This window comes from Myxine glutinosa, chromosome 2 (assembly GCF_964187855.1).
Source record: "Myxine glutinosa chromosome 2, kmMyxGlut1.1, whole genome shotgun sequence".
Lineage (NCBI taxonomy): Eukaryota > Metazoa > Chordata > Myxini > Myxiniformes > Myxinidae > Myxine > Myxine glutinosa.
Window position 1 is genome coordinate 231,769,387 of NC_136262.1, and position 26,024 is coordinate 231,795,410.

A 26,024-nucleotide genomic window follows, 5' to 3' on the forward strand; every position below is an offset into this window, starting at 1 on the left:
GGGGAATTGCAGATTGGATTGGCTGGAGGGAGAAGAAGGTGGGACCACAGGGCTGGAAGGTTTGGCAGGGTGGCACAGCAAGCAGGTCCGCTCCGGGCTGGAAGTGAGCAAGGCGGCGGCAGGCACACGTATCTTGTTCCACGCGGCAGGCACACGTATCTCGTTTCACGCGGCAGGGCTGGTTTTTGCTTCGACACGCCTCTGGCTCCCTCGATCATCTGCTGGGTGGGGGCTTCCCTCGACGGGTTATATAGCCACGCCCTACCAAGCCATAGCCACACCTTACCAAGCCATAGCCACACCTTACCAAGCCATAGCCACACCTTACCAAGCCGTGCCCACCGAGTCCTGGTTGGGCGCAAGGGCTTCCTGGCTCCACCTCCTGATGACGATGGGTGGGCCACGCCCTTCTTCCCCGAGTTGACCGCGTGCATAATGGAGGGCGAATGCAGTTGGCAATGCAGTTGGCAATGGAGGTTTTGGGCAATTAAAAGGGGAAATCTATCTTATTTGATTCGGTGCAATGCAATGAACTAGTGGAAAAACAGAGACTTATACTGACATAGAATAAAGAGATAACTATTTAGAAGGTCCTATGATTTTCTACATGTATGCGATGGACTAGCTAAAGGGACGACCTTTGACCTTTACACAAATGGAGGTATTTACAAATAATCATTACATTATTTACAATGGGGGGTATATTTACAAAGGCAGGATTCTCAAATCCGTTACAATATATATATATATATATATATATGTAGTGTGTTCAAAAAGTATCCGACCTTTATTTTTCGTGCGTAAAAAAAAAGAAGCTAGGGAGGCGTTGATTGGTGCACGTATGTAGGCGATCCTAATGCGCACGCGTGAATTTTTTCCCACCTGCAGAAGCTGTCATTCGACGGCAGACCGCCGATGAGTGAGGACATGTAAGTGAGCGCCGTCGGATTTTCGTTTTTGACAAAATGACGAAAAAACTTGAACAACGCTACTGCATCAAATTTTGTGTTTTTTGGCCTCGGGGATGTTGGATGCTTCCATTGTGATGACTGCAACTTGGTTTCTGGGTCGTACCCATAAACCCAGGACTCATCGCCAGTGATCACTGTGTCGAGGAAGCTGGGATCGCTGTTCACAGTCTCCAGCATGTCCTGTGCGATCTCCAAACGGAGTTGCTTCTGCTCAATCGTTAGCAGCTTTGGTACGAATTTCGCCGAGATTCTCCTGAAGCCCAAATCCTCCTTCATAATGGAATGAACGGTGTTGAATCTTGCGGATCGTTTCCACTTGGGAATCGCCAACCTTTACACAAAATTTGATGCAGTAGCGTTGTTCATGTTTTTCCGTCATTTTGTCAAAAACGAAAATCCGACCGGGCGACCCGAACCGGGCGACCCAGGTGGCGATGAAAGCCCGCGCGACGTCCGCCGCCATCGTCGACGCCAAGGGCACGGCCTATGGCCACCGGGTGGTGCGGTCCACCATGGTGAGGACGTGGGTGAAACCCCGCGAGGGGGGCAGAGGTCCCACCATGTCCACGTGGACGTGGTCAAACCGGCGTTCCGGCACCGTAAACGGGGCCAACGGGGCCTGGGTGTGCCGGTGCACCTTGGCGCGCTGGCACGCGGGGCACGTCCTGGCCCAGCCGCGGACGGCCTTCCGGAGGCCATGCCAGACGAATTTGTCGGCGATCAACCTTTGGGAGGCCCTCGCGCCCGGGTGGGACAGGCCGTGGATGGCGTCAAACACCTGGCGCTGCCAGCCCGCGGGCACGATGGGGCGAGGCCGCCCGAGGGAGACGTCGCACAAGAGGGCCGCGCCCACGCCGTCGAACGGCACCTCGGTGACGCGGAGGCCCGTGACGGCGGTCCGCAAGGCCTGGACGTCGGGCTCAGCGGCCTGGTCCGCTGCCATCCGGGCATAGTCGATGCCGAGGTGGACTGCGTGGGCGACGGCCCGGGAAAGGCAATCCGCCACCGGGTTGTCCTTCCCCGCGACGTGCCGAATGTCCGTCGTGTACTCGGACACGGCCGAGAGGTGACGCTGCTGCCGGGCCGACCACGGCTCGGTGACCTTGCCCATCGCGAAGATCAGCGGCTTGTGGTCGACGAAGGCCGTGAACGCACGGCCCTCGAGCAGATGGCGGAAGTGCCTGACCGCCAAGTGAAGCCCGAGCAACTCGCGGTCGAAGCTACTATAACAGCGTTCGGGCGGGCGAAGCTGCCGGCTAAAGAACGCCAGCGGTTGCCAAGCTCCACGCACCCATTGCTCGTGCACCGCGCCCACCACGTAGTCCGAGGCATCGGTGGTGAGGGCGATCGGTACATCGAGTGCCAGGTGCGCGAGCATGGTGGCGTTAGCCAAGGCGAGCTTCGCGCCCGTGAACGCCGCGTCCATCTGCTCGGTCTAGGTAATGTCGCCTTTGCCCGGCTTACCTCGGAGAGCTTCGTGCAGGGGGCTCAGGAGCTGGGCGATACGGGGCAGGAACCGATGGTAAAAGTTCACCATGCCCAGGAACTCCTGCAGCCCCCTGATCGTGCGGGGGCGCGGAAACCCCTTCACCGCCTCCACCTTGGCCGGCAGGGGGACGGCTCCGTGCCTGGTGACGCGGTGCCCCAGAAAATCGATTTCGGCGACGCCGAACCGGCACTTTGCGGGGTTCACAATCAGGCCATGCTGGCCCAGGCGTTCGAAGAGCGTGCGGAGGTGGTGTAGGTGCTCTTCGCGGGACGCGCTGGCGACGAGTATATCGTCCAGGTAGACGTATACAAAATCCAAGTCGCACAGGACGCTGTCCATCAGCCGCTGGAACGCCTGAGCCGCATTCTTCAGACCGAAGGGCATCCGCAGGAATTCGAAGAGTCCGAACGGCGTGATGACCGCCGTCTTCGGGACGTCCTCTGGCCTGACGGGGACCTGATGGTAGCCGCGTATGAGGTCCATCTTCGAGAAGAAGGACATGCCCGCCAAACGGGCGGAAAAGTCCTGAATGTGGGGGACGGGGTAGCGGTCGGGGGTGGTGGCGTCATTGAGACGGCGATAGTCCCCGCACGGTCGCCATCCCCCGCCGGGCTTCGGCACGATGTGCAGCGGCGACGCCCAAGCACTCTCCGAGCGCCGAACGATGCCGAGTCTATCCAGGGTAGCGAATTCCGCTTTGGCTACCGCCAGCGTCGTCGGCTCGAGGCGGCGTGCCCGGGCGTAGACCGATGGCCCGACGGTGGGGATGTGATGGGCCACCCCGTGCTTGACGGCCCCCGGCGAGGTGGCGGGTGAATTCGTCCGCTGCCGGAAGCGTACAGGTCAACGTGGCCGGAACTGAACCGTTCGGCAAGCCGCTTGGCAAGCCGCTCAGTGAGCTGCTCGACGAGCTGGGCAGTGCAAAAGCGAGCGAGCTGAACGTCTCGGCCTGGACAAGACGTCTGTGCTTTACGTCGACCAGGAGCCCATTGGTGCACAGGAAGCCGCGCCAAGCAATGCCATGGGCACGTCGACGGTGACGAATGACCATCGGAAAACCTGCCCTCCGAACCGCAGAGAGAGGCAGCGTTTTCCGTACGTACGGATGGGCGTCCCGTTCGCGGCAAGCAGCGCGGGGCCCCCGCCCGCGGCATGCTTGTCCGACATACCGGCAAGAATGACACTCACCTGCGCTCCCATGTCGCACAGGTAACGGTGCCCGGATAAGGTGTCCGTTATGAACAGCAGGCTGCTCGAACGGCCGGCGCTCATTGCCACTATTGAGCGCCGGCCCGCGCGTTTCCCGACCTGTTGAAGGAGCATGGCGGATGACACTGTCGAGCCTCGTGGCCGAACTTGGCGTGGAACCAGCACCAGGTGGCGGAGCTGGAGGAGTGTGGCTGGCTCCGCCAGGCCGGTGGAGCTGGCGGTTTTCCCCGCGGTGGCGGTTTTTGCCGCGGCGGTGGGCGGGGCGTGGCGGCGGCCACGAGGTGCGTATCAGCATGCTGTGTATGCTGTGGAAGCTGATGCTGTGGATCAGCATCAGCCTCGGGATCCACGAGGTGGGCCGCACCGACTCTCGCCCGCGTGTCCGAAGCCGCGAAGTACCTGTCCGCCTCGGCGGCCAATGCTCGGGGTTCCGTTAGCACGGTCCCGGCCAACGCGAGGCGTACCTGTGCTGGAAGTTGGCGACGGAAAAGCGCCCGGAATAGAGAACCAGGGGCTTCGTCACCCAACAGTGACAGCATATGGTCCATTCGGACCGACGGGCGCGTGTCGCCGAGCTCGGGGAGATCCATGAGGCGGTCGGCCCGTACGTCCTCCGTGAGGCCGAACGTGGCTAGGAGCAGCCGCTTGAGTGCCTCGTACTTGTGGCCATCCGGTGGGTGGCGAAGGACGGACACAACTCGAGCGGCCATGCTGGGCCCGAGGGAGGCGACGACGTGGCAGTAGCGCGTGTCGTCGCCGGTGAGGCGCCGAAGCTGAAACTGGGCTTCGGCTTGGACGAACCAAACTTCGGCCTGGGCCTCCCAAAATTCGGGAAGTTTAACCGACATCGCGTTGTTGGCCATGGCAATGGCGTCGTGTTTGGAAGGATCGCTACGGCAGATCCAACGTCGAGGTCACCAGTAAAGCGCGGTGTTACGCGCGCTGCTTGTGAGCAAGGAGGAAGCGGACAACGCGGTAACTTGTAAGAGTCTTTATTCAAGAGCTCACTGTAACACTGAGCTGCTCAGGGCTGCGTGCCCCGTGTATATCGTGAGGCCACGCCTCTCTCCCGGGCATGGCCCACCCCCACTTGGTGTGCGGGGTGATGTCACCACGTCAGTGCTTTCGTGTCCGCCACAGGTTAATCTTATTATGTCGTGTTTGTTTTCGTGTATTTTACAGTTCTGTAGTTCCAAACATCTGTTCATATGTACATATTTCAAGGTCAAACAAATGCTGTCACCAAGCAGATGAAAAGCGAAGCTACCGACTAGTTTCGTCCTTATTGAGTCTCGTCAGGGAAACACATTGTTGTTCCATCCACTTTGTGACGTTTATGTTAATTGGTGTACTGGTTAATGATTGGTGACAAACTGACAGCATTTATTTTCTTCATTTGCTTGGTGAAAGCATTTGACCTTGACATCTTTGCACTGATGGAGGCACCCATGGGTTTGCAGTCATGATGTTGTCGTGATTGTATCATCACGGCATTTGTCCAGGTTAGAGTCGAGTGAAGCAGACAATTTTAGGACACATTTTGTAGTCCCTTCATCATGTCTTGGAGGTTAGTATTGAAATCCTAAAAAGGGCTGCTTAGTCATTCAGGATGCTGCTGCACACCACTGATGCTTCATTTCACTGTAGAGTGACCACATGTCCTGAACCATCTGTGTGCAGGTCCGCAACTCGCAGCTCCCAGTTTATCCACACCTGCTGCTCCGCAGCTTGCCTATTGCCGCAGGACTTTTGGTGGTGGTTGCCTGAGATGTAAAGGCACCTGTGCATGGGATTGATTAAAGTGAAGGATCGTTCTGCTAAGCCTAACTGCCTCACTCTCTTGTCCACTCCATCTTCGTCTTGGTCGCAAAGTCTTGACAGGAGATGAAGGAGAATGCAGTGGATGGTTTGCGGTACCGGAATGCACCTGCACCAAAAGTTAAACTTTCCACAACACTTGCTACATTGCCCTGATAACCTAGAGAGCCAAAATATCTGTTTATCAGCCTTGTCTGCCATAGTAGACTTGGATTTTGCTCAGATATGAGTGTGTCCAATGTGAATCCCATTGGAAAATCACAGAGTGAATGTGCTCATCCGATTTCTGTTGGCATTTTCTCCATTAAGGGTTCCACTCCCTTCCTCAGGAGCGCATCGACCAAAGCCGTCACCATATCCTGGGGTTGTCAGTCCCAATTCTGAGATGCTTCTGTTGCACCTGTCTGCAATAATGACTTGATGAACAAATGAATCTCCCTCCCTGCGGATGCAAAAAGGTTAATCCACAAAAACAACAAACGAATTGTACAATTCACATTTTTGTGTCATTGAATTGTAAAAGCATAGAGCAGCTCAACATTACTTGTGAATCTGGCAATAACAAATAATTACCTCGTGTAATTTCATTTATTCCAGAAAGAGCCATTAACATGCTTTTTGAGCCTTTGATCTTTTCGGCAAATATACGGTGCTGCAGTTGAAAATATTAACTACAATATATCACCTGTTCACCCAAGCACATAAAGAAGGTGGTGATTTGCAATGTTTCTTTTCATTTGATAAAAGTTAGTGCAGGACAGACTTTAGTGGAATGGGTACTTACACACCATGACTTACAGTAAAAAGAGATCAAAACCTCTAAAAAGACCATTACCAGCCAAAGATCCAACTACATATTGAAGGGAACCTTTGGTGGGTGGTACTCGCTGTTGTATTGAAACAGAAAACCAAATACTGCATTGGAGTCATCAGAAGAAACCCCCAAAAAAGTAAAGAGCAAAGTTGGAGTCATCAGGAGGAACCTGGATAGGATTCGGGTTTCAGCCGCTACTCATCTACCCTCAAAACCCATCCAGGCACAGCCAAGTGAACCTTCCAGAAAAAAGAAAATTCTCCAAGAATCCACTTCTCTGAAGACAGATAGATAAAGAAAGAGAGAAATAAGGAAGAAGCAAGAATTAGAATGAACAAGCATTCTGAGTATTGCGCTGCAATACATGTCCCCTACTGGCAGTCTGTCGTCCGGAAAACCGCAAGGTCGCTCCATGGAGCAGCCTGCATGTATTGCACTGTGTGAATTAAATAATTACCAACTCATGGTCTGAGGTAACTCGGGTAAAAATTATCCGATTTGCACCAAATAAAGTTCATGAATGGTTGCACAGACCTCTACTTCTCACTAAAAGGGTAAAAATAATGTAAATCGGAGTTAAAATAAGCCAGCAAGGTCGCTCTGTGGAGTAGTCTGCACGTATTGCACTATGTGTGAATTATATAATTACCAACTCACGGTCTGAGGTAACTCGGCTAAAAATTATCCAATTTGCACCAAATAAAGTTCATGAATGGTTGCACAGACTCCTACTTCTCACTAAAAGGGGGAAAAGAATGTAAATCGGAGTTAAATAAGCCTGCAAGGTCGCTCCGTGGAGTAGCTTGCACGTATTGCACTATGTGTGAATTATATAATTACCAACTCACGGTCTGAGGTACGTTGGCTAGAAATTATCCAATTTGCACCAAATGAAGTTTATGAATGGTTGCACAGACCCCTACTTCTCACTAAAAGTGGAAACAGAATGTAATTGGAGTTAAAACAAGGAATATTAACAGCTTTGACCTACCGCACTCCAAATTATAGTCCGGAAAACTGTTGGGGAAATTACCAAAGTTCAAAGTGCCATAACGTTGTCAAAAATGATCGAAACGTTGTGAAGTTCGAACTTGATCTGTAACTTATCATGAGGAAACCATGTACCAAGTTTGAAATCATTAGCATTAAGAGTTTAGGAAAAAAAAGTCCGGAAAACTGTTCTTTGCGTGACATACTGACAGACGGAGGGACGGAGTGCAAACCTATAGTCCCCTCCGGTGTACACCGGTAGGGGACGAATAAAGAGAATTATGAAAAAGGAGAAAGAAACGTGAAAGGAACAAAGATCCCTAACTCCTAGCCATAGCTCCTTCCCTTAACTCCTAGCCCTAACTCCTAGTCCTATAAAGATGTTAGGAAGAACCCAAATAGATATATTTCAGCATTTCTTCCTCAGGCAAAAACGCAGCAACAGTTACAAGCAAGTATAACAGTTTCCGGTGTATTTTGCGTCATACTTCGAGCCATAAGTAGGACAAACATCCATCAAAAATAGCTCTGGATGAGGAACTTCTTTATTTCACCCAATATCAATAAACTTTGCACTTTGTGATGTGCCACAATACACATGACAACTCTGAAAACAATACAAATATATCACATTTCCCCCCCTACTAAGAGAGGGTGGGCAGACAGGATCGCCTCTGAGTTGTCCAGCTTGGGATCAAATCCTGGCCCAGCAATAAACTGTCATCTTGGTGCTTGATCAGAAGCAGTGTTTCACAATGTGTGTGCCGGCGTCCCATCTGCCAGCATTAGTTAGTGGACCTAAAGGTCTCGGGTCACCCTGGCCAAATTGTAAATTCCTGTCCTAACTGACATGGCAATGGCAATTACTACCCAGCATAACAGTTGCCAAGAAACAGTTTCAGCAGCAACAAAGTTCGCTATAGACTGCAGACCAGTTCATCATCAAGAGAGGTTATGCAAACAATCGATTCCATATTGTACTGCAGTTTAATAAGCAATCAAACTCTTCAACTGAACTTCAACCTGTTCTTATTACCTCTGCTACCAAAGGTGGACGGAGGTTATGTTTTCATCCTTGTTTGTCTGTCTGTATGCGAGAATGATATCAGAAAGATCTGGATGGATTCGGGTGGACAGGTTGTGTGACGAGAACAAGCCGATTAGAATAAGATAATGTCGCTCCATTTAAAAACGCTGGTCTACTTCGCTGGTGGCACTGGCAGACTCAGCTCTCCATTGTTTATATCCTTGCCACCAAACAGGTCAGGATCCTTGCCACCAAAACTACATTTACCCTCGCCATCACCTTCATCAGCACCTGCCACTCTCTACCCTGCCACCATTCCCCTCCGCCATTATCAGAAGAACACCTAATGTTTTGTATGAATGTTGAGTATGTTATGTAAAGCTTTACTAAAACTGCCATGTATCTGTGAATTACAAAATGTATAAATAGATGGGTAGAAATAGATAATAAAACATTTAAAAATCATCTCTGTTAAATTCCTACCACATGTAATTCCAATGACTGTGTACCTGATTGAAGAGCACCATTCTGTCAACACATTCCTTCAAGGTGAACAACACATCCGCAGATGGCGCAGACCCATCGGCCGATGGGTCTGCATTGTCATTTCTCGTGCATCCACAGATGGGTCGCCAAACGGGTCAGACCCATCGGCCGATGGGACCGATCCACAGATGGGTTCCAACAGTACAAGCTAATGTGACCACTCATTCTTCTGGGAAGAATCCCGTGCACATGCTTGTCACACTTATAACTCACCTAAGTCTTTATAAGTTCATCAAATACTGACACCGCGATTGACATTCGCTGAAGTAAATGTTGATATCTCTTCTGAGGTTAAAAATACAAACAAAACAAAAAACAGTTTTAAAGCATTATACGTATCAAACGATACATTTTATGAAACGGGGAAACAATACACACTTTGGTGGTTTTAAAATGACAGAATATATGTTTATTAAAAAAAAGAGAACCTTGAAGACGACGCCGCTAACAAAATACACCGCTCTAACGCATAATCACGAGTTTAAACTACATTCACAACAAATATGAAAACTATTTTCATATCACAATGTTAAATATAGAATATATAGAAGATAATGTAAAAAAAAAATGAGCCCTGTCTTCCAATGGTAAACAATAATTCAAAAAATTCCTGGATCCGGAATAATATCCTGAGCTTCACCAAAAACTAATCAATTCTTCCTTATCCCAAGGGCAATCATCCCACCAACTTTCATCCAAATCCGTTCAGAACTTTTCCAGATATCTTGTTCACAAACACACGAACACACACACACACACACACACACGATCGAATGCATTACTCCCTGGCGGGAGTAAAAAGAAGGTTCAACAGAAAGTGGGGGGAACATTAACAGCAGGGTTGAAGGATAAGGTAGATGGAGACTTGGACAAATAAGGAAAGTGGAGTCGGGGAGGATGCACAGGGTGGACAAGATGGATACAGAAGCAAACTTTCAGGAAGGAAAAACTGGAGAATTTGAAGGAGATGGGTTTGGAGGGATGGGGGGAGGAAGGGTAAAGCGGAGGAGAGGGTGGCTGGCTGGGGTCTAACAAAGGTAGAAAAGATCATGATTTTGGATGGGGAATGATCTGAAATGGTGGTGGACAGCTGTCTTGAAGACCTGAAGAATGAGATTGAAGAGAATGTGGAAGTTGGTTCCACAGGTGAGAAAAAGAGATACAAATGAGTAAAGGTGAACGGTGATCTCGCATTTAGGGAGCTTCACCAGGAATGGGCTGATGGTGGGTGCCCTGTAGAAATCTGGGGGTTGGGGAGGGGTCAAACCACTTAAAGAGCAGAGGGTGCAAGACCAGAAAGGAGGTGGAAGAAGACAGAGTTTAACCAACCTGTCTATGATGGGAAAGGGGTTGGGCCTGCAGACTCAGCTCCAATTATCTTCAAGGCCTTGGTCTCCATGGTGTGAAGCTGAGCAAGGTGTGAGGTGGGGAAGCCAGCCCGAAGGGTAGAACAACACTCCATCAAGCTGCGGATGAAGGTCTTGTCGGTGTACATGAGTTCAGGTGTGCCAAGGATACCCAGTCGGTGACTTGCTTTGGAGACCAACTTTGTAATGGGATTTGCCCAAGACAGATCATGGCTGATAGTGAGACTCAGGAGCTTGAATGACTGAACTTCCTCAAGAGGATCGTTAAGAAAGTAGCTTGGGGGATTTTCCAGATGGTCCTTTTGGTGAGCGATCGTGAGAATGTGAGATTTGTCAGGCTTGAAAGACATATTCCAAGTGTTTAACTAGCTCGTGAATTTGTCAAGGTGTGGGAAGAGGGAAGAGGCTGCTGCCTGCCTATCTGAAGGGTGAGGGATGTCATGGCAGAGGTGCACTGTTAGTTGCCTATACACCACCCAAATAAAAGTAAGCCTCCGAAGAACGTGCTGCATGTTTAGAACAAGGTCACCTGTAGAGCGGCTACTCTGCTGGCGTGGTTTAAAAGATTCTTCGTTTTCCGACTGGTTCACTTCATTATAAATGGTGATTGAGACTCACATCTTTCATTTCTTCGGGATGTTTCCCCAGCCTGAATTGCACATGACGTCACTGTACAAAAGGCGTTACGAAAAATGCCGGATCACAATGTGCAATCGTCCCCAGTGTTTTCTATCAATCTGCATATTTTACTATCCCCAAACCCCATATATCCCCATATCCTACCTTATCTGATGTATCTGCCGTTTGTAATCCGAACTAATTACCCCACACTATCCCTGAGAGCGAAGACGTTATTACCTCCGCCACCAAAGGTGGATGGAGGTTATGTTTTCACCCGTGTCTGTTTGTCTGTTTGTTACTTGGCAATTTTTTTATTATTTTTTTTTGCAAATATGTTGCTTACTCCGTCCGGTTTGTGTGATTGTTTGTCTGTCCACTCAGGTCACTACAGGTCACAATTTCGAACCAATCTTCACGAAACTTCACCAAATGGTAGAGTTCGTGGTCCGACAACATCCTATATGTATTTTAAGTCAAAAGGTCAAAAGGTCAACATAGGCCAAAGGTCAACCACTTTTATCGAATTTCTAAAATCCTCAATTTTCATCCGATTGACTTGAAATTTGAATCGAATTTACATGTCGGCTAAGTGAAATCAACCACCTACTATTTTTGAGATCAGCGTAGGCCAAAAGGTCAACATAGGCCAAAGATCAACCACTTTTTTCGAATTTCTAAAATGCTCAATTTTCATCCGATTGACTTGAAATTTGAATCGAATTTACATGTCGGCAAACTGAATTAAACCACCAACTATTTTTGAGATCAACATAGGCCAAAAGGTCAACCACTTTTTTCAACTTTTTTCAAAAGGTCAACCAATTGACCAAAAGGTCAATAGGCCAAAGGTCAACCACTTTTTTAGAATTTACAAAATCCTCAATTTTCATCTGATTGACTTGAAATTTGAAGAGGATTTACCTATTTTTGAGATCAGCATAGGCCAAAAGGTCAACATAGGCCAAAAGGTCAACAACAATTGAAATTTTTCTAAAATCCTCAATTTTCATCCGATTGACTTGAAATTTGAAGAGGATTTTCATTTCAGCTAACTGAATTCAACCAGCAACTATTTTTGAGATCAGCATAAGCCAAAAGGTCAACATAGGCCAAAGGTCAACAACAATTTCAAATATCTAAAATCCTCAATTTAAATCAGATTGACTTGAAATTTGAATAGGATTTACACATCAGCGAACCGAATTGAACCACTAACTATTTTGAGATCAGCGTAGGCGAAAAGGTCAACATAGGCCAAAGGTCAACCACTTTTTTCACATTTCTAAAATCCTCAATTTTCATCCGATTGATTTGAAATTTGAATAGGATTTTTATATCGGCCAACTGAATTCAACCACCAACTATTTTTGAGGTCAAAAGGATGCTCTACTGAGTGCCATTCTACTTTGTTATGTTTTGCCAAGTGTCGCTCTATGAGTGATTTTTCATCTGTTTGTCTGTCTGTCTGTTTTTTTGTTTGTGAACAAAATATCTCAAAAGGTTTTGAACGGATTCGGACGAAATTTGGCAGAGATGTAGCATATGTTACAAGGACGAAATTATTAGATTTTGGTGAAGATCCAGATTCGGATCCGGCTACTAGAATTTTTAAAGTGATTCTTCACCATTGAGTGACAGAGCCAAAATCGATACATAGCAGGATATCTCAAAAAGTTGTGGACGGATTTGGACGAAACTTTGTCGACCGGTTGGGTGTCTGACAAGGACAAATAGATTCGATTTTGGTGAAGATCTGAATATGGATTCGAATATGAGAATTATTAAATTTTTTAAGTGATTCTTCACCATTGAGTGATATGGCCAAACAGGTGGAGGTATGCTCTCTACTGAGTGCCGTTCTAGTTTGTTTGTGTGTTTACAAGTGCTATCGTAAACACCTACTCCAAGTTCTACTTCCTCTTCTTCCTGTCGGTAAGCCTGGGCTCTTTGCGAGAACAAATAATTATTACTAACATTTTCTTTTTCTTTTAAATATTTGCAATTATTGGGGCTATATCCCTTAACGTTTTGATATCTGCTGTGACGTTTTCGATTTGCACTTGTTAAAAATATATATTTTGCAATGTGAGTTCAAGATGATTTTTCTGATCTGTTGTCTTTGTGCTCATGTGCACATTTGATTCAGTAGTCTGTTGGCCTTTTCACATATGTGCTAAATCAAAGGGTCATTGTTGTGTGCCCCTGGTTGAGCTGGAGGCCACCACCTACTCTTCGTCTCGGCAGGTACATTCTTGGAATGTATTGGTTTTTATATGAACATTTTGTAGAAAGTAAGGAGTTTCTTGTTTTTCTATGTCGTGTTTATTTCTGAATGTGCTCAGCATGCTATAGCACAACTACTACACTGGCACTGCGAGCAAGTTCACAGCTTTGGTTTTGTTTTATCTTGGCGAGAGATGTGTTTTCAGGATTAGCCTTGTTCTGTGCTTGTTTGTGCCAAATTTTGTGATCTTCTTCTCCACTGAGATACTCGTATGATGTTTTGTTTGCTTGCTCTTCCAGTGCTATCTGAATTTTATTTTACCTCTGCCACCAAAGGTGGACAGAGGGTATGTTTTCGCCCCTGTCTGCTTATTTGTCTGTCTGTCTGTTTGTCTGTCTGTCTGTTTGTCTGTCTGTTTGACTGTTTGTCTGTCTGTGTGTCTGTTTGTCTGTGTCTGTTTGTCTGTGTCTGTTTGTCTGTGTCTGTTTGTGTGTTTGTTTGTCTGTCTGTCTCTATTCTCTTTTTACCCTGCACTCGCGAAGTGACAAGCGGGGTTAAGCATTCAGTTACGTACGTGTTCCATGTGCCGTGTGCCATGTGCCGTACGTGTCTGCATTAAAAAAATCCATTTTCTTGGCAAACGTTGGTCCGATTGACACGAAAGTTTACCATAGAAGCGGCTTCTCCTGTAGAATATTTTAATGATTATTATGACGTTATAGGCCACGTGGTACAGGCGCCATCTTGGAAAAACTTCACACCTCCATATCTCTAAAACCACTCCATGGAAAAAATTGAAACATGGCTCTTTGTCAAGTACTCACCATGGGGAATAAGATATGTCAATGATGATGTCATCAGTACTTTAATTATGATGTCATAATTCGACAAGTACAACACTTGATCTGATCAGTATAAATAAAACAAAAAAAATCCTCTGCAATTTAATGTTAGTCCGATGGACACGAAATTTTCAGAATATGTGCGGCTCCCCCTGTGGAATTTTTAAATGATAATTATAACGTTATAGGTTAAGTGGTACAGACGCCATCTTGGAAAAAATCGAAAAAAGTTGCACCTCAATATCTCCGAAACCGCTCCATGGAAAAATGGAGACATCGCTCATTGTCAAGTACTCCCCTTGGGGAATAAGATGTGTTAATGATGATGTCATCGGTGCCTTAGTTATGACGTCATAATTCGACAAGTACAACACTGATCGGATCATTGCGAATATTTTTTCTCAGCAACTGTTGGTCTGATGGGCCATACATTTTCACCATAGGAGCGCCTCCTCATGTAGAATATTTTAATGATAATCATGACATCATAGGTCATGTGGTACAGGCGCCATCTTAGAAAAACCGAAAAATGTCGCACCTCTATATCTCCAAAACCACTGCATGGAAAAAACTTGAAACATGGCTCATTGTAAAGAACTCCATATGCGGAATAGGTGTTGTTAACGATGACGTCATTGGTGCTATAATTATGACGTCATAATTCGACAGGGACAAGGCTTAGTCTGATCAGTTTGGAATGTATTGAGCGTGATCTATCCAACAATTATATTAGAGAATATAAATTTTTGATGTCATTGATCACATGGTCTGGCAGCTATATGGGATCAAAGAAAAAAAATGTTCAAAAAAAGAAGAGTTGGCTCGCAACAAGTTAACTGTGCAGGGCAAGTCAAATCCGTTTCTGGTGTTTGTTCCCCCTCCATCCCCTCCCTTACCTCAAATGGCCACACAGTTGACATCGCACGTGACAAAGCCGAATGCCTCAACTCTGTGTTTGCCTCAAAATCTTTAGTCCCACACCCATCTCTCTCTGTTCCCACCTTTCCCAGTCGAACCCAACTGCTCCTGCACTCTGTGTCCTTCTCTCCTGACAAGGTGGAGGAGTTTTTGTCTAACCTCGACTCTGATTCTGCAACTGGACCAGACGGCATCAGCCCACGGATCCTAAAATCCTGCTCTGCCGCTCTATCTCACCCTCTCTCTGTTCTTTTCACCCTATCTTTTGCTCAAGGTCATCTGCCAGCATCCTGGAAATCAGCAAACATTACCGCTTTACACAAAAAAGGTGCAAAAACAGATCCTTTTAACTACAGACCAATCAGCCTGCTCCCAATTATCAGCAAAGTCATGGAATCCATCATTGCTTCGGATATGAAATCTTTCCTCTTCTCCAATGGCTTGATCTCTGATCATCAATTTGGATTCAGACCAGGTCACTCTACTCTGGACATGCTGCTTCTCCTGTCTCAACAATGGATGGAGGTCCTCAATGCCAAACAGGAAATCAGAGCTGTCTCCCTCGACATATCACGTGCCTTCGATACGGTCTGGCACCCAGCTCTGCTCACCAAACTCTACTCCTATGGTATCCATGGAAATCTCCATGCATGGCTTGCGGACTTCCTCTCTGGTCGTAGTCAACGTGTGGCCCTGAATGGATTTCTCTCATCTCCCCTTCCTGTTCAGGCTGGAGTTCCCCAAGGCAGTGTGCTGGGCCCTGTGCTTTTTCTGGTCTTTATCAATGATCTCTCCGACTCTCTGGAAAATCCTCTCTATCTCTTTGCTGATGACTCCACTCTCTGCCGCTCCAATCCTCTTCCCTCAGATCGGCAGTCTGCAGCCTCCTCACTCTCTGAAGACCTGGACAAAATCACAGACTGGTCAAACAAGTGGAACATGTCTTTCAATCCTGACAAATCTCACACTCTTACTATGTCTCTCCGAAAAGATCGACTGGACAACCCTCCCATCTACTTTCTCAACAATCCTCTCCAAGAAGTTCTGTTGCTCAAGCTTTTGGGTCTCACTATCTGCCATGATCTTTCTTGGGAAAACCACATTTCCAAGCTCGCCTGCAAAGCCAGTCGCCGACTGGGCATCCTCCGTCGTGCGAAGTCCTTCCTAGGCACACCTGAGCTCCTCACCACATACAAGGCTTTCATCCACAGCTCAATGGAATACTGTTCTCCCCTATGGGCTGGTGCTCCTGCCTCACACCTAGCTCGGCTTCACGCTGTTGAAACCAAAGCTTTCAGAATCATTGGAATCTCCCGCGATGAAGCTATCTCTGAGGGCCTTTCACTCACTCACCGCAGGCAGGTAGGTGGTCTTTCTGTCTTCTACCGACTCCTCTCCGGCCTTGCTCCCCCAGCTCTCTCTGTGCTCTGTCCCCCAAATATTCCTACAGGTCGCACAAGATCTGCCAGCAAGCCTCTAATGGTTAAACTGCCAAAATCTCGGCTCTCTGCTCACCTTCACACTTTCATTCCTCTTTTCTCCCGCCTCTGGAACAAACTCCCACACTCCCTTCAATCCCACTCCTCCCTCCAGGTCTTTAAAACAGCTGTTCACCACCATCTCTTAACTTCCCCCATCCAAAACCTTGATCTTTTCTACCCCCACTAATTCACCCCAGATCCACCTTGTTTGTAATTCCAACTTCTTTCCTGGTAGTCCTGGCAGTGTCCATATGTTTTATGCCTCTCCCACCCCCTTTCCCATGCCTCCCCCCCAAAGCCCTCTCCCTCCCACAGTTCTCTCGATGTCTCCATGTCTCTCGGTTCCTGCTCTCAAATGTTGTGTTTGTGTCCTTCCCCCTCTCTCCCCATCTTGTCTACCGCTCCCGATGCTTTTTGTTTTATGTGTCGGTTTGTCGGTTATGTGTCGGTTTGTCGGTTTGTCTTTCTGTGTGATAAATGTTCGCTCCTTCACGAGCCTCGATCTTGTATACAAAAAAAAAAGAAAAAGAAGAAAAAAAAAAGTGTTCTATGAATACCATCTAGTTTTTTGAAGTGATTCTTCATCATTGAGTGACCAGGCCAAAGACGATATATATAGCATGATATTTCAAAAAGTTGTGGATGGATTATGACAAAACTTTGTGCATGAGTTGGTTAGATGACAAGAACAAGAAATTAGATTTTGGTTCAGGACCGAATCCAGATGTGACCTTCTAGTTCATTCTGTTTTATGGAAATGTCCTTCAAATGTCTCTGTTTATGTCTATATTAAAGTTTAGTTGTACTTATCATCTTTTTTAACATGCATTTGTAACATTTGTTTGGTCCAAATTCCATTTAATTATTTTTGCCCTCTAGTTTTGCCAGCTTTAGCTGATCTGTTCACTAATTAAGACAAAGGATTCGATGAGGAAATGAAAATGAAATATTCACTGGAGTACAATGGACCTGAGTTGCTTCTTCCTCATTCGTTTGCAGCACTATGCTGTGGGTAGCATCATTGACCGAGGGTGTGGCTATCCCAATGATGCAATGCCCTCTGCTGGTTAGGGCAATCATTTCAAATTTGGCCATGGTGCCGGCGACAACTTGCCGACTCTTTGCGAAGGACACCATAGGATCTTTAATATCCACCAAAAATGCTGGCAGATGGGACGCCCGTTTAACATCCATCCGAGAGATGGCACACACATCGATGAATCGTCCTGTCTGTGAAACACCAGGATGACAATTTAAAGCTGGGACCTTTTCTTTCAATCTACTTGAAATATTTCTGTCTGCCATTACACCCTCTACTCTCCTCCACACATTCACACCCACCTGAGTCCTCCTCCGCACTTCTGCCTCTGACTTACCGTCCCCAATCACAGTTCTACCCAGATCCTCAAACCTATTTCCTTGTCTAATCTCCTTCCACTCCAACCTGATATTCATTTATTTTCTCTGCTGCCCAACCCATATCACCTCCGTCTTCTCCATGCTCATCTTCAATCGATGTTTCCCTAATGCCTCCTTCCACTCCCCCAGTACTTCCTGCATCTCCTGCCCATTCTCCACCACAACAGCCAGATTGTCCGCATACAATATCCTCCTCGGAATATCTTTCATGTTTACCTTCCTGCTTACCAGGTCCATCACCATGCTAAACAGGAGTGGGCTGAAAAGGCTTCCCTGCCTCAAACCGATGTTCATACTGAACTCCTACGACATCCCAGGACCAACCAAAACTCTTCCCTTCTGGCTGGCAGTCCCATTCATTTCAGTTTCGCCATCACCATCTCTCTCTGGATACTGTCGTAGGATTCAAAAATCCCAATGCCATTTCACCTTGCACTTCCAACCTCTTCTCCACCATTGACAGATGTTCTCAGCGCGAACATCCCATCTGTCTGTCCCCTACCCTTTCTAAACCCCTGCTGCTCTTCTCTGATCTCCATCTACACACTCTTCCTTATCCTCCCATCCGGAATTCTCTCCAGCACCTTCATGACTTATGTGGAGAAGATGTTTTAGTGAAAATGAGTGACGCCCGTGGCCCCCTTTCCGGGGGAAATACGACAAGTTTGGTCTGGATCTGTCTGGCGGTTTCTGAGAAGAAGATTTTTGAATGAAATACCAATATTTGGGGCAGAATCCCCTTTCACCCCCTTTATATGGAATGCATCCAGATGGGGAGCACAACCCTATCTTACCAAATTCGGTCCATATTTGTCAGGTAGTTTGTGAGGAGATGCTTTAGTCAAATGTTAATGTCCGTACATACGTACGCCGAACACCGGGACCCAGTCTATGAAGTAATTTCTGAAAAATTACCTGAAAATAAATACAATCATATTCTACAGAAGAGATCATGGATCATGGAAAGACCCTAACCCACACCATAACTTCTGGATGACATTATAAGATGGTTGTGATCTGCCTTCTTGAACGACTCAAATGAAAGGTGGGACCAAAATTATATGGGAAGAAGGTTTTCGAGGTGAATAAAAAAATTCATGAGCATGGATGTGAGCTGTCCGCTTTGGCATTGCCAGGTTCAAAAGAAGGAAGTCGATTGAAGAACTCATGTGACCCATTGTACCTGCATTTCAATTACTGTCGTGCTTGTTTTCTCATTGCACAAATTCTCTGTCGAATTAAAACATTGTTTCTGTTGTAAATTTGCTAATTGTTCATCTTTTTTTCATTCCACTAATTGCGACTGTAAATCAGTATAACAGGATGAATTCATCTCAATGTGTTTTAAGCATCTATATGATAACGAGCGGACTATTTTCATTTCTAAATTCTGTTCTTCAAGACAATTTAACCGAAAACAATTAATTACAGTCAATATTGGGTTTCCTACATCCACAGGACATTGGTCACAATTTGACGAATGCAAGAGTTTAAAAAACAGACATGTGCTTGATTGGATATGGCTTCCTATGCGAGTCACTTTCATCATTGTTGATGTTTAAAATTCCACTTCCAGCAAGAAATGTGTCGCCCACAGTTGGTGTTTATATCATCTCTTCAGTACACTGAGGAGCATTTTGAGCAGTGTGCATAATGGCTGCACTCTCAGCACAAGTTGCAGATGCCTCTAGGAGAAGGTCAGGCCGGGACTGACTTCCAATCTGTCAATCATGGAGTACATGGCCCAGAGGCACTTAACAATGAATGCAGTATTCATTTGCAGTATAGAAGGTTGAAATGAGGTCATGCAAGAATATGGCCGTCGCTGATTGTATTATTTTACACATGTGAAGAAATACTCCAACATGGTGATTCAGAAAAATAGATATTTGTCCACCCTGTCCATCCTGCCAGCACTGCATCTCTACCAGAACATGTGTGATGTGCACATTACTTAACAGTCAAGATAAATAAAAGAGCGATCAACACTCAAAGGAGGGAAGTAGCCAAAAAAGCCTCCGACAACCAGAGAACCAATATGGAGGAGTTTTGGTTAAGGTTTGGTGGAGGGAAAAGGAAGCAACAATGTTTGTTTAAAATTATAAATAGAGTTTGTGAGACACATCTGAGCAGGTTTCCACATGGCATTACCATTACCACTCGTTAGGGGCAGAGTGCTGTGGTCACGTGTTCACATTCACACCAGGCGGTGGATAATATGAAGCTCGAGAAGAGAAGTCCATGAAGGTTTAAGACACAATACGTAATCTCTCAGGTACAGGTAATAACTGTAAAAAAAACCTTCAAAAAACATATTTTATCCATAACTAGCAGAAAACCCAGTTTCACCGGCCTGTTCCTAGGGAATTCGTTCCCAATGACAGAAAAGTTTTTTTTTTAAACTTCTGGTACTTGTCCGAACCAATGACTGAGTAGATACACCACGTATGCAGCAAAAATGCAAATAACTTGGAATTGCATGAACTTTGAAATTTGTAAGCGTCCCCTTGCACTGCATGGACCCAAGAGCTCTTAAATGATGTATCATTCAGCACTGTATGTGTTGTGGATACCATGTTTACCCCAATCAGACGCATATATATATATATATATATATATATATATATATATATATATATATATATATATATATATATATATATATATATATATATATATATATATATATATATATATATATATATATATATATATAATGTACATATATTGAATTAAAATGTCAGACCTTTAATGTTGTCTAATCATGTGTTTTGAATTTTTTTTAGCAGTTTATCAAAATGCAATGGCATTTCACTATTCAAGGCTTAAAGCATCAATTCACAGCATCATTGGATTAGGGAATCAGACAATATGCTGTAAGAGCCTAATTTTGTAGAAAAACATTCTCATCAGTACCTAGATTAATTTCTGCTCACAACACAAATTTTTTATTGAAAAAAAAAGTACATTTTTCCTCGTATGAAATTTCATTTTTAATAGTACCGTATTTTCACGGCGTAGCACATTGGGCAGAGCCGTCTAGAACAGTGTTTGTCCGTCTGTATGTATGTCCCCTTAAACGTATACCAATCAGAGTTGAGGATCTGCTCACATGACATGGTGATGTGATTTTGTCTGATGTCATTACGGCGTGCAATGGCTGACTCCACACTCCGCCATTTTGATTTCTATGCTGTTCAGGCTGAACATATCGTCGAACCTGTCATATATCACAATCGCCATGCTCTACCTTCACGTTTTTCATTCAGTGTGAAACACAAACAAACCGATTGTAAAATGATCATGAAATATCGAAAGCATAGACGTTACGGCTCTTCCAACGACACAGTACGTATATGTCTCAGGCTTCATGCATCACCTTCAGGTCGCTTCGGACAAATTAATCCCAGGTTCCTTAATACAGTAGTATCGTTTCGGTAGTATAGTTTTTGTAATAATAATAATAATAATATAGTAAATATAACCATAACACTTTAATCCCAATGTTATGAATGCAGTTAATGGATTGAAGCGGTGTATGGTTCATGAATCAGTGATAAGCGGTGTAACCGTGGAAGTAATGAATTAGCCTCGGTTTTTTAAAATAGTAATATCATTTTCGTAATAATGATAACATAACGTTAATATTATAATAAATGTAATTGTAACACTAATCCCTTCATAGTGAGTGCAAAGTTTCCAGAGGTTAAAATATATCTTCTATGTATAAAGTTAAAGCAGTGGCAGTTTTGTGTCCGGCCGTCACGTCCGTCATTACGTCGATTATGTCATTACGGTATACGACAGCTGACTCCACCGACCGACATTTTAATTTATATGCCGTGCAGGCCGAACATGTCGCCGAAGCGGTCGAACCTGTCATGCGTTTTTACACACGGACAGCCAGCTGTACGTTGCAGTGAGTACAGTAGGAGACCCACTTGATCTGCGCATCTTTGCCAAAGAGTGAATTCCAGATAAGGAGAGGAACTGCACATGCTGCAGGCTGACTAACCCGCAACGTTGTTTATAATTATAAACTCAGGAGCAGATTGAGAGCGAAACTTGAAGGTGTGGCGGACACGAAAGCCCACTGGCGTGGTGACATCATTCCGCGCACCAAGTGGGCGGCGGCCACGCTCCAGGGGTAGGCGTGGCCTTAGGATATACATCGGGCGCGCAGCCCGGAGCGCGCCAGTGCTACAGTGACCTCTTGTCAATAAAGACACTTTGTTTTAACCGCGTTGTCCGCTTCCTCCTTGGTAGCAAGTAAGCGCGTGTAGCACCGCGCTTCATTTGGTGACCCTCCGACGTTGGATCAGCCGTCGCTGACCGACCGAATACGCCATCGCAATGGCAAACAACGCGGTTACGATCAAACTCCCCGAGTTCTGGGAGACGCAAGCTGAAGTATGGTTCCTGCAGGCGGAAGCCCAGTTCCGACTTCGAGACATCACGGTGGACGAGACCAGGTACTGCCACGTGGTCGCTTCCCTCGGGCCCGGCACGGCCGGCCGCGTCGTGTCGGTCCTGAGGAACCCACCAGCCGACGGCAGGTACGAGGCGATCAAGCGTCTCCTCCTCGCCACGTTCGGGCTCACGGTGGACGCTCGGGCCGACCGCCTCCTGGACCTCCCCGAGCTCGGTGACACGTGACCGTCGGTCCGTATGGACCATATGCTGTCGTTGTTGGGCGACGAAACCCCGGACGCTCTATTCCGGGCGTTGTTTCGACGCCAGCTGCCGGCACGAGTCCGCCTCGCGTTGGCCGGTTCTGCGACGACGGAACCCCGGGCGCTTGCTGCAGAGGACGACAGGTTCTTCGTGGCTTTGGACACCCAGGCGAGTTTTGGCACGGCCGTCGTGGCTATCGGGGCTGATGCTGATGCTGACTCTGATGCACCACACCTCGTGGATCTCGAGGCTGATGTGCATTTCGTGTCCGCCGCCATGCCCCACCCACCACCACCGCCGCCGCAAAGAAAACCGCCGCCGCAGCCGCCCACCTGGTGTTTCTTCCACGCCAAGTTCGGCCACGAGGCTCGGCAGTGTCACCCGCCGTGCTCATTCGGCAGGTCGGGAAACGGGCGAGCCGACGCTCGGTGGCGGCTTTGAGCATCGGCAATTCAAACAGCCTCCTGTACATAACGGACACCTTGTCCGGGTGCCGTTACCTGTGCGACACGGGAGCGCAGGTGAGTGTCGTTCCTGCCGGTACGTCCGACAAGCCAACCGTGGGCCGAGGTCCTACGCTGCTTGCGGCCAATGGTACGTCTATACGCACGTACGGAAAACGCTGTCTCTCTCTGCGGTTCGGAGGGCAGGTTTTCCATTGGTCGTTCGTTACGGCCGACGTGCCCATGGCACTGCTCGGCGCGGACTTCTTATGTGCGAATGGATTACTGTTGGATGTAAAGCGCAGAAGGCTTGTCCAGGCTGAGACGTTCAGCTCGCTCGCGTGCGCGCTGCCCAGCTCGTTGAGCAGCTCACAGAGCGGCTCATCGAGCGGCTCGCCGAGTGGCTTGCTGAGCGGTTCGGTTCCGGCCAGGTTCATCTGTACGCTTCCGGCAGCGGACGAATTCACCCGCCTCCTCGCGGGTTTCCCGGCCCTCACGCGGCCCACTTTCTCGGCGGGGGCCGTCAAACACGGGGTGGAACACCACATCCCCACCGCCGGGCCACCGGTCTACGCCCGGGCACGCCGCCTCGAGCCGACGAAGCTCGCCGTAGCTAAAGCGGAGTTCGCTACGCTGGAGCGGCTCGGCATCGTGCGGCGCTCCGAGAGCGCGTGGGCGTCCCCGCTCCACATCGTGCCCAAGCCCGGCGGGGGATGGCGACCGTGCGGGGACTACCGGCGCCTCAACGACGCCACCACCCCCGACCGCGACCCCGTCCCCCACATGCAGGACTTCTCCGCCCGGTTGGCGGGGATATCCTTTTCAAAGGTGGACCTTGTTCGCGGCTACCATCAGGTCCCTGTCAGGCCGGAGGACATCCCGAAGACGGCTGTCATCACGCCATTCAGGCTTTTCGAATTTCTTCGGATGCCCTTCGGTTTGAAAAATGCGGCTCAGGCGTTCCAGCGCCTAATGGACAGCGTCTTGCGCGACTTGGATTTTTTGTAAGTCTACCTGGACGACATCCTCGTCGCAAGCGCGTCCCGCGAAGAGCACCTACACCATCTCCGCATGCTCTTCGAACATCTGGGCCAGCACGGCCTGATCATGAACCCCGCCAAGTGCCGGTACGGCGTCACCGGCATCGACTTTTTGGGGCACCGCGTCACCAGGCACGGGGCCGTCCCCCTACCGGCCAAGGTGGAGGCGGTGAAGGGATTTCCGCGCCCCCGCACGATCAAGGGGCCCCAGGAGTTCCTGGGCATGGTAAACTTTTACCATCGGTTCCTACCCCGCATCGCCCAGCTCCTGCGCCCCTTACACGAGGCCCTTCGAGGGAAGCTGGGCAAAGGTGACGTTACCTGGACCGAGCAGATGGAAGCGGCGTTCTCGGGTGCGAAGCTCGCCTTGGCCAACGCCACCATGCTCGCGCACCCGGCGCCCGATGCACCGATCGCCCTCACCTCCGACGCCTCGGACTACGCTGTGGGCGCGGTGTACAAGCAATGGGTGCGTGGTGCCTGGCAACCGCTGGTGTTCTTCAGCCGGCAGCTTCGCCCGCCCGAACGCCGTTACAGTACCTTCGACCGCGAGTTGCTTGGGCTTCACCTGGCGGTCAGGCACTTCCGCCATCTGCTCGAGGGCCGTGCGTTCACGGCCTTCGTCGACCACAAGCCACTGGTTTTCGCGATGGGCAAGGTCGAGCAGCGTCACCTCTCGGCCGTGTCCGAGTACACGACGGACATCCAGCACGTCGCAGGGAAGGACAACCCTGTGGCGGATTGCCTTTCCCGGGCCGTCGCCCACGCAGTCCACCTTGGCATCGACTATGCCCGGATGGCGGCGGACCAGGCCGCCGACCCCGGGGTCCAGGCCCTGCGGACCGCCGTCACGGGCCTCCGCGTCACCGAAGTGCCCTTCGATGGCGCGGGCACGGCCCTCGTTTGCCACGTCTCCCTCGGGCGGCCTCGCCCCATCGTGCCTGCAGGCTGGCAGCGCCAGGTTTTTGACGCCATCCACGGCCTGTCCCACCCGGGCACGAAGGCCTCCCAGAGGTTGGTCGCCGACAAGTTTGTCTGGCATGGCCTCCGCGAAGGTGCACCGGCATACCCAGGCCCCATTGGCCCCGTTTACGGTGCCGGCACGTAGGTTCGACCACGTGCACGTGGACCTGGTGGGACCTCTGCCCCCCTCGCGGGGTTTCACCCATGTCCTTACCATGGTGGACCGCACCACCCGGTGGCCGGAGGCCGTGCCTTTGGCGGCGATGACGGCGGCAGACGTCGCGCAGGCGTTCATCGCCACCTGGGTCGCCCGGTTCGGCACCCCCTCGGACATCTCGTCCGACCGCGGCCCCCAGTTCACCTCGGAGCTCTGGGCCGCGGTCACGCGGGGGCTCGGGGTCCAGCTGCACCGAACCACGGCCTACCACCCCCAGGCCAACGGCCTGTGCGAGCGGTTCCACCGCTCGTTGAAGGCCGCGCTCCGGGCCACCCTCCGCAACGGCGGCTGGGTCGACAGGCTCCCCTGTGTCCTGCTGGGCCTCCGGACGGCGCCCAAGGAGGACCTGCGTGCATCCGTGGCGGAGTTGGTCTTTGGACAACCGCTGCGGGTGCCGGGCGAGTTCCTCCCCAACCCCACGGCACCTTGGTCCGCGGCGCAGGAGCGCTACGCGCTGCAGGAGACCGCCCGGCGGTTCGCCCCGGTGCCGACGGCGCACCACGGGCACCCACCCACGCACGTCGCCCCGGAGCTTCGCACCGCGGAGTATGTCTTTGTCCGGCACGACGCCCACCGGACACCACTGCGGCCCCCGTACGACGGGCCTTTCCGCGTGCTGGAGACCGGGGTGAAATACTTCACCTTGGACATTGGCGGTACTCCCGACCGCGTCAGGGTGGATCGACTCAAGCCGGCCCACCTCGACGTGGACCACCCACTGCCGGTGGCTCGGCCCCCGTGTCGGGGCCGCCCCCCGGCGGGCGGACCCCCGGCACCGCCCAGCACCGCCGGCACGCCGCCCCCCGGTCCGGTACTAGTGCTGTTAGCTAGATTCAAAATCCCGTCTCGGAACCGTCTCGATAAATTTTCAATTTTCATAACGGGATCTCGGGTCGGCTCGGTTCCCGGCAAAGTAAAAAAAAAAAAAAAAAAAAAAAAGCTTCAAAAATA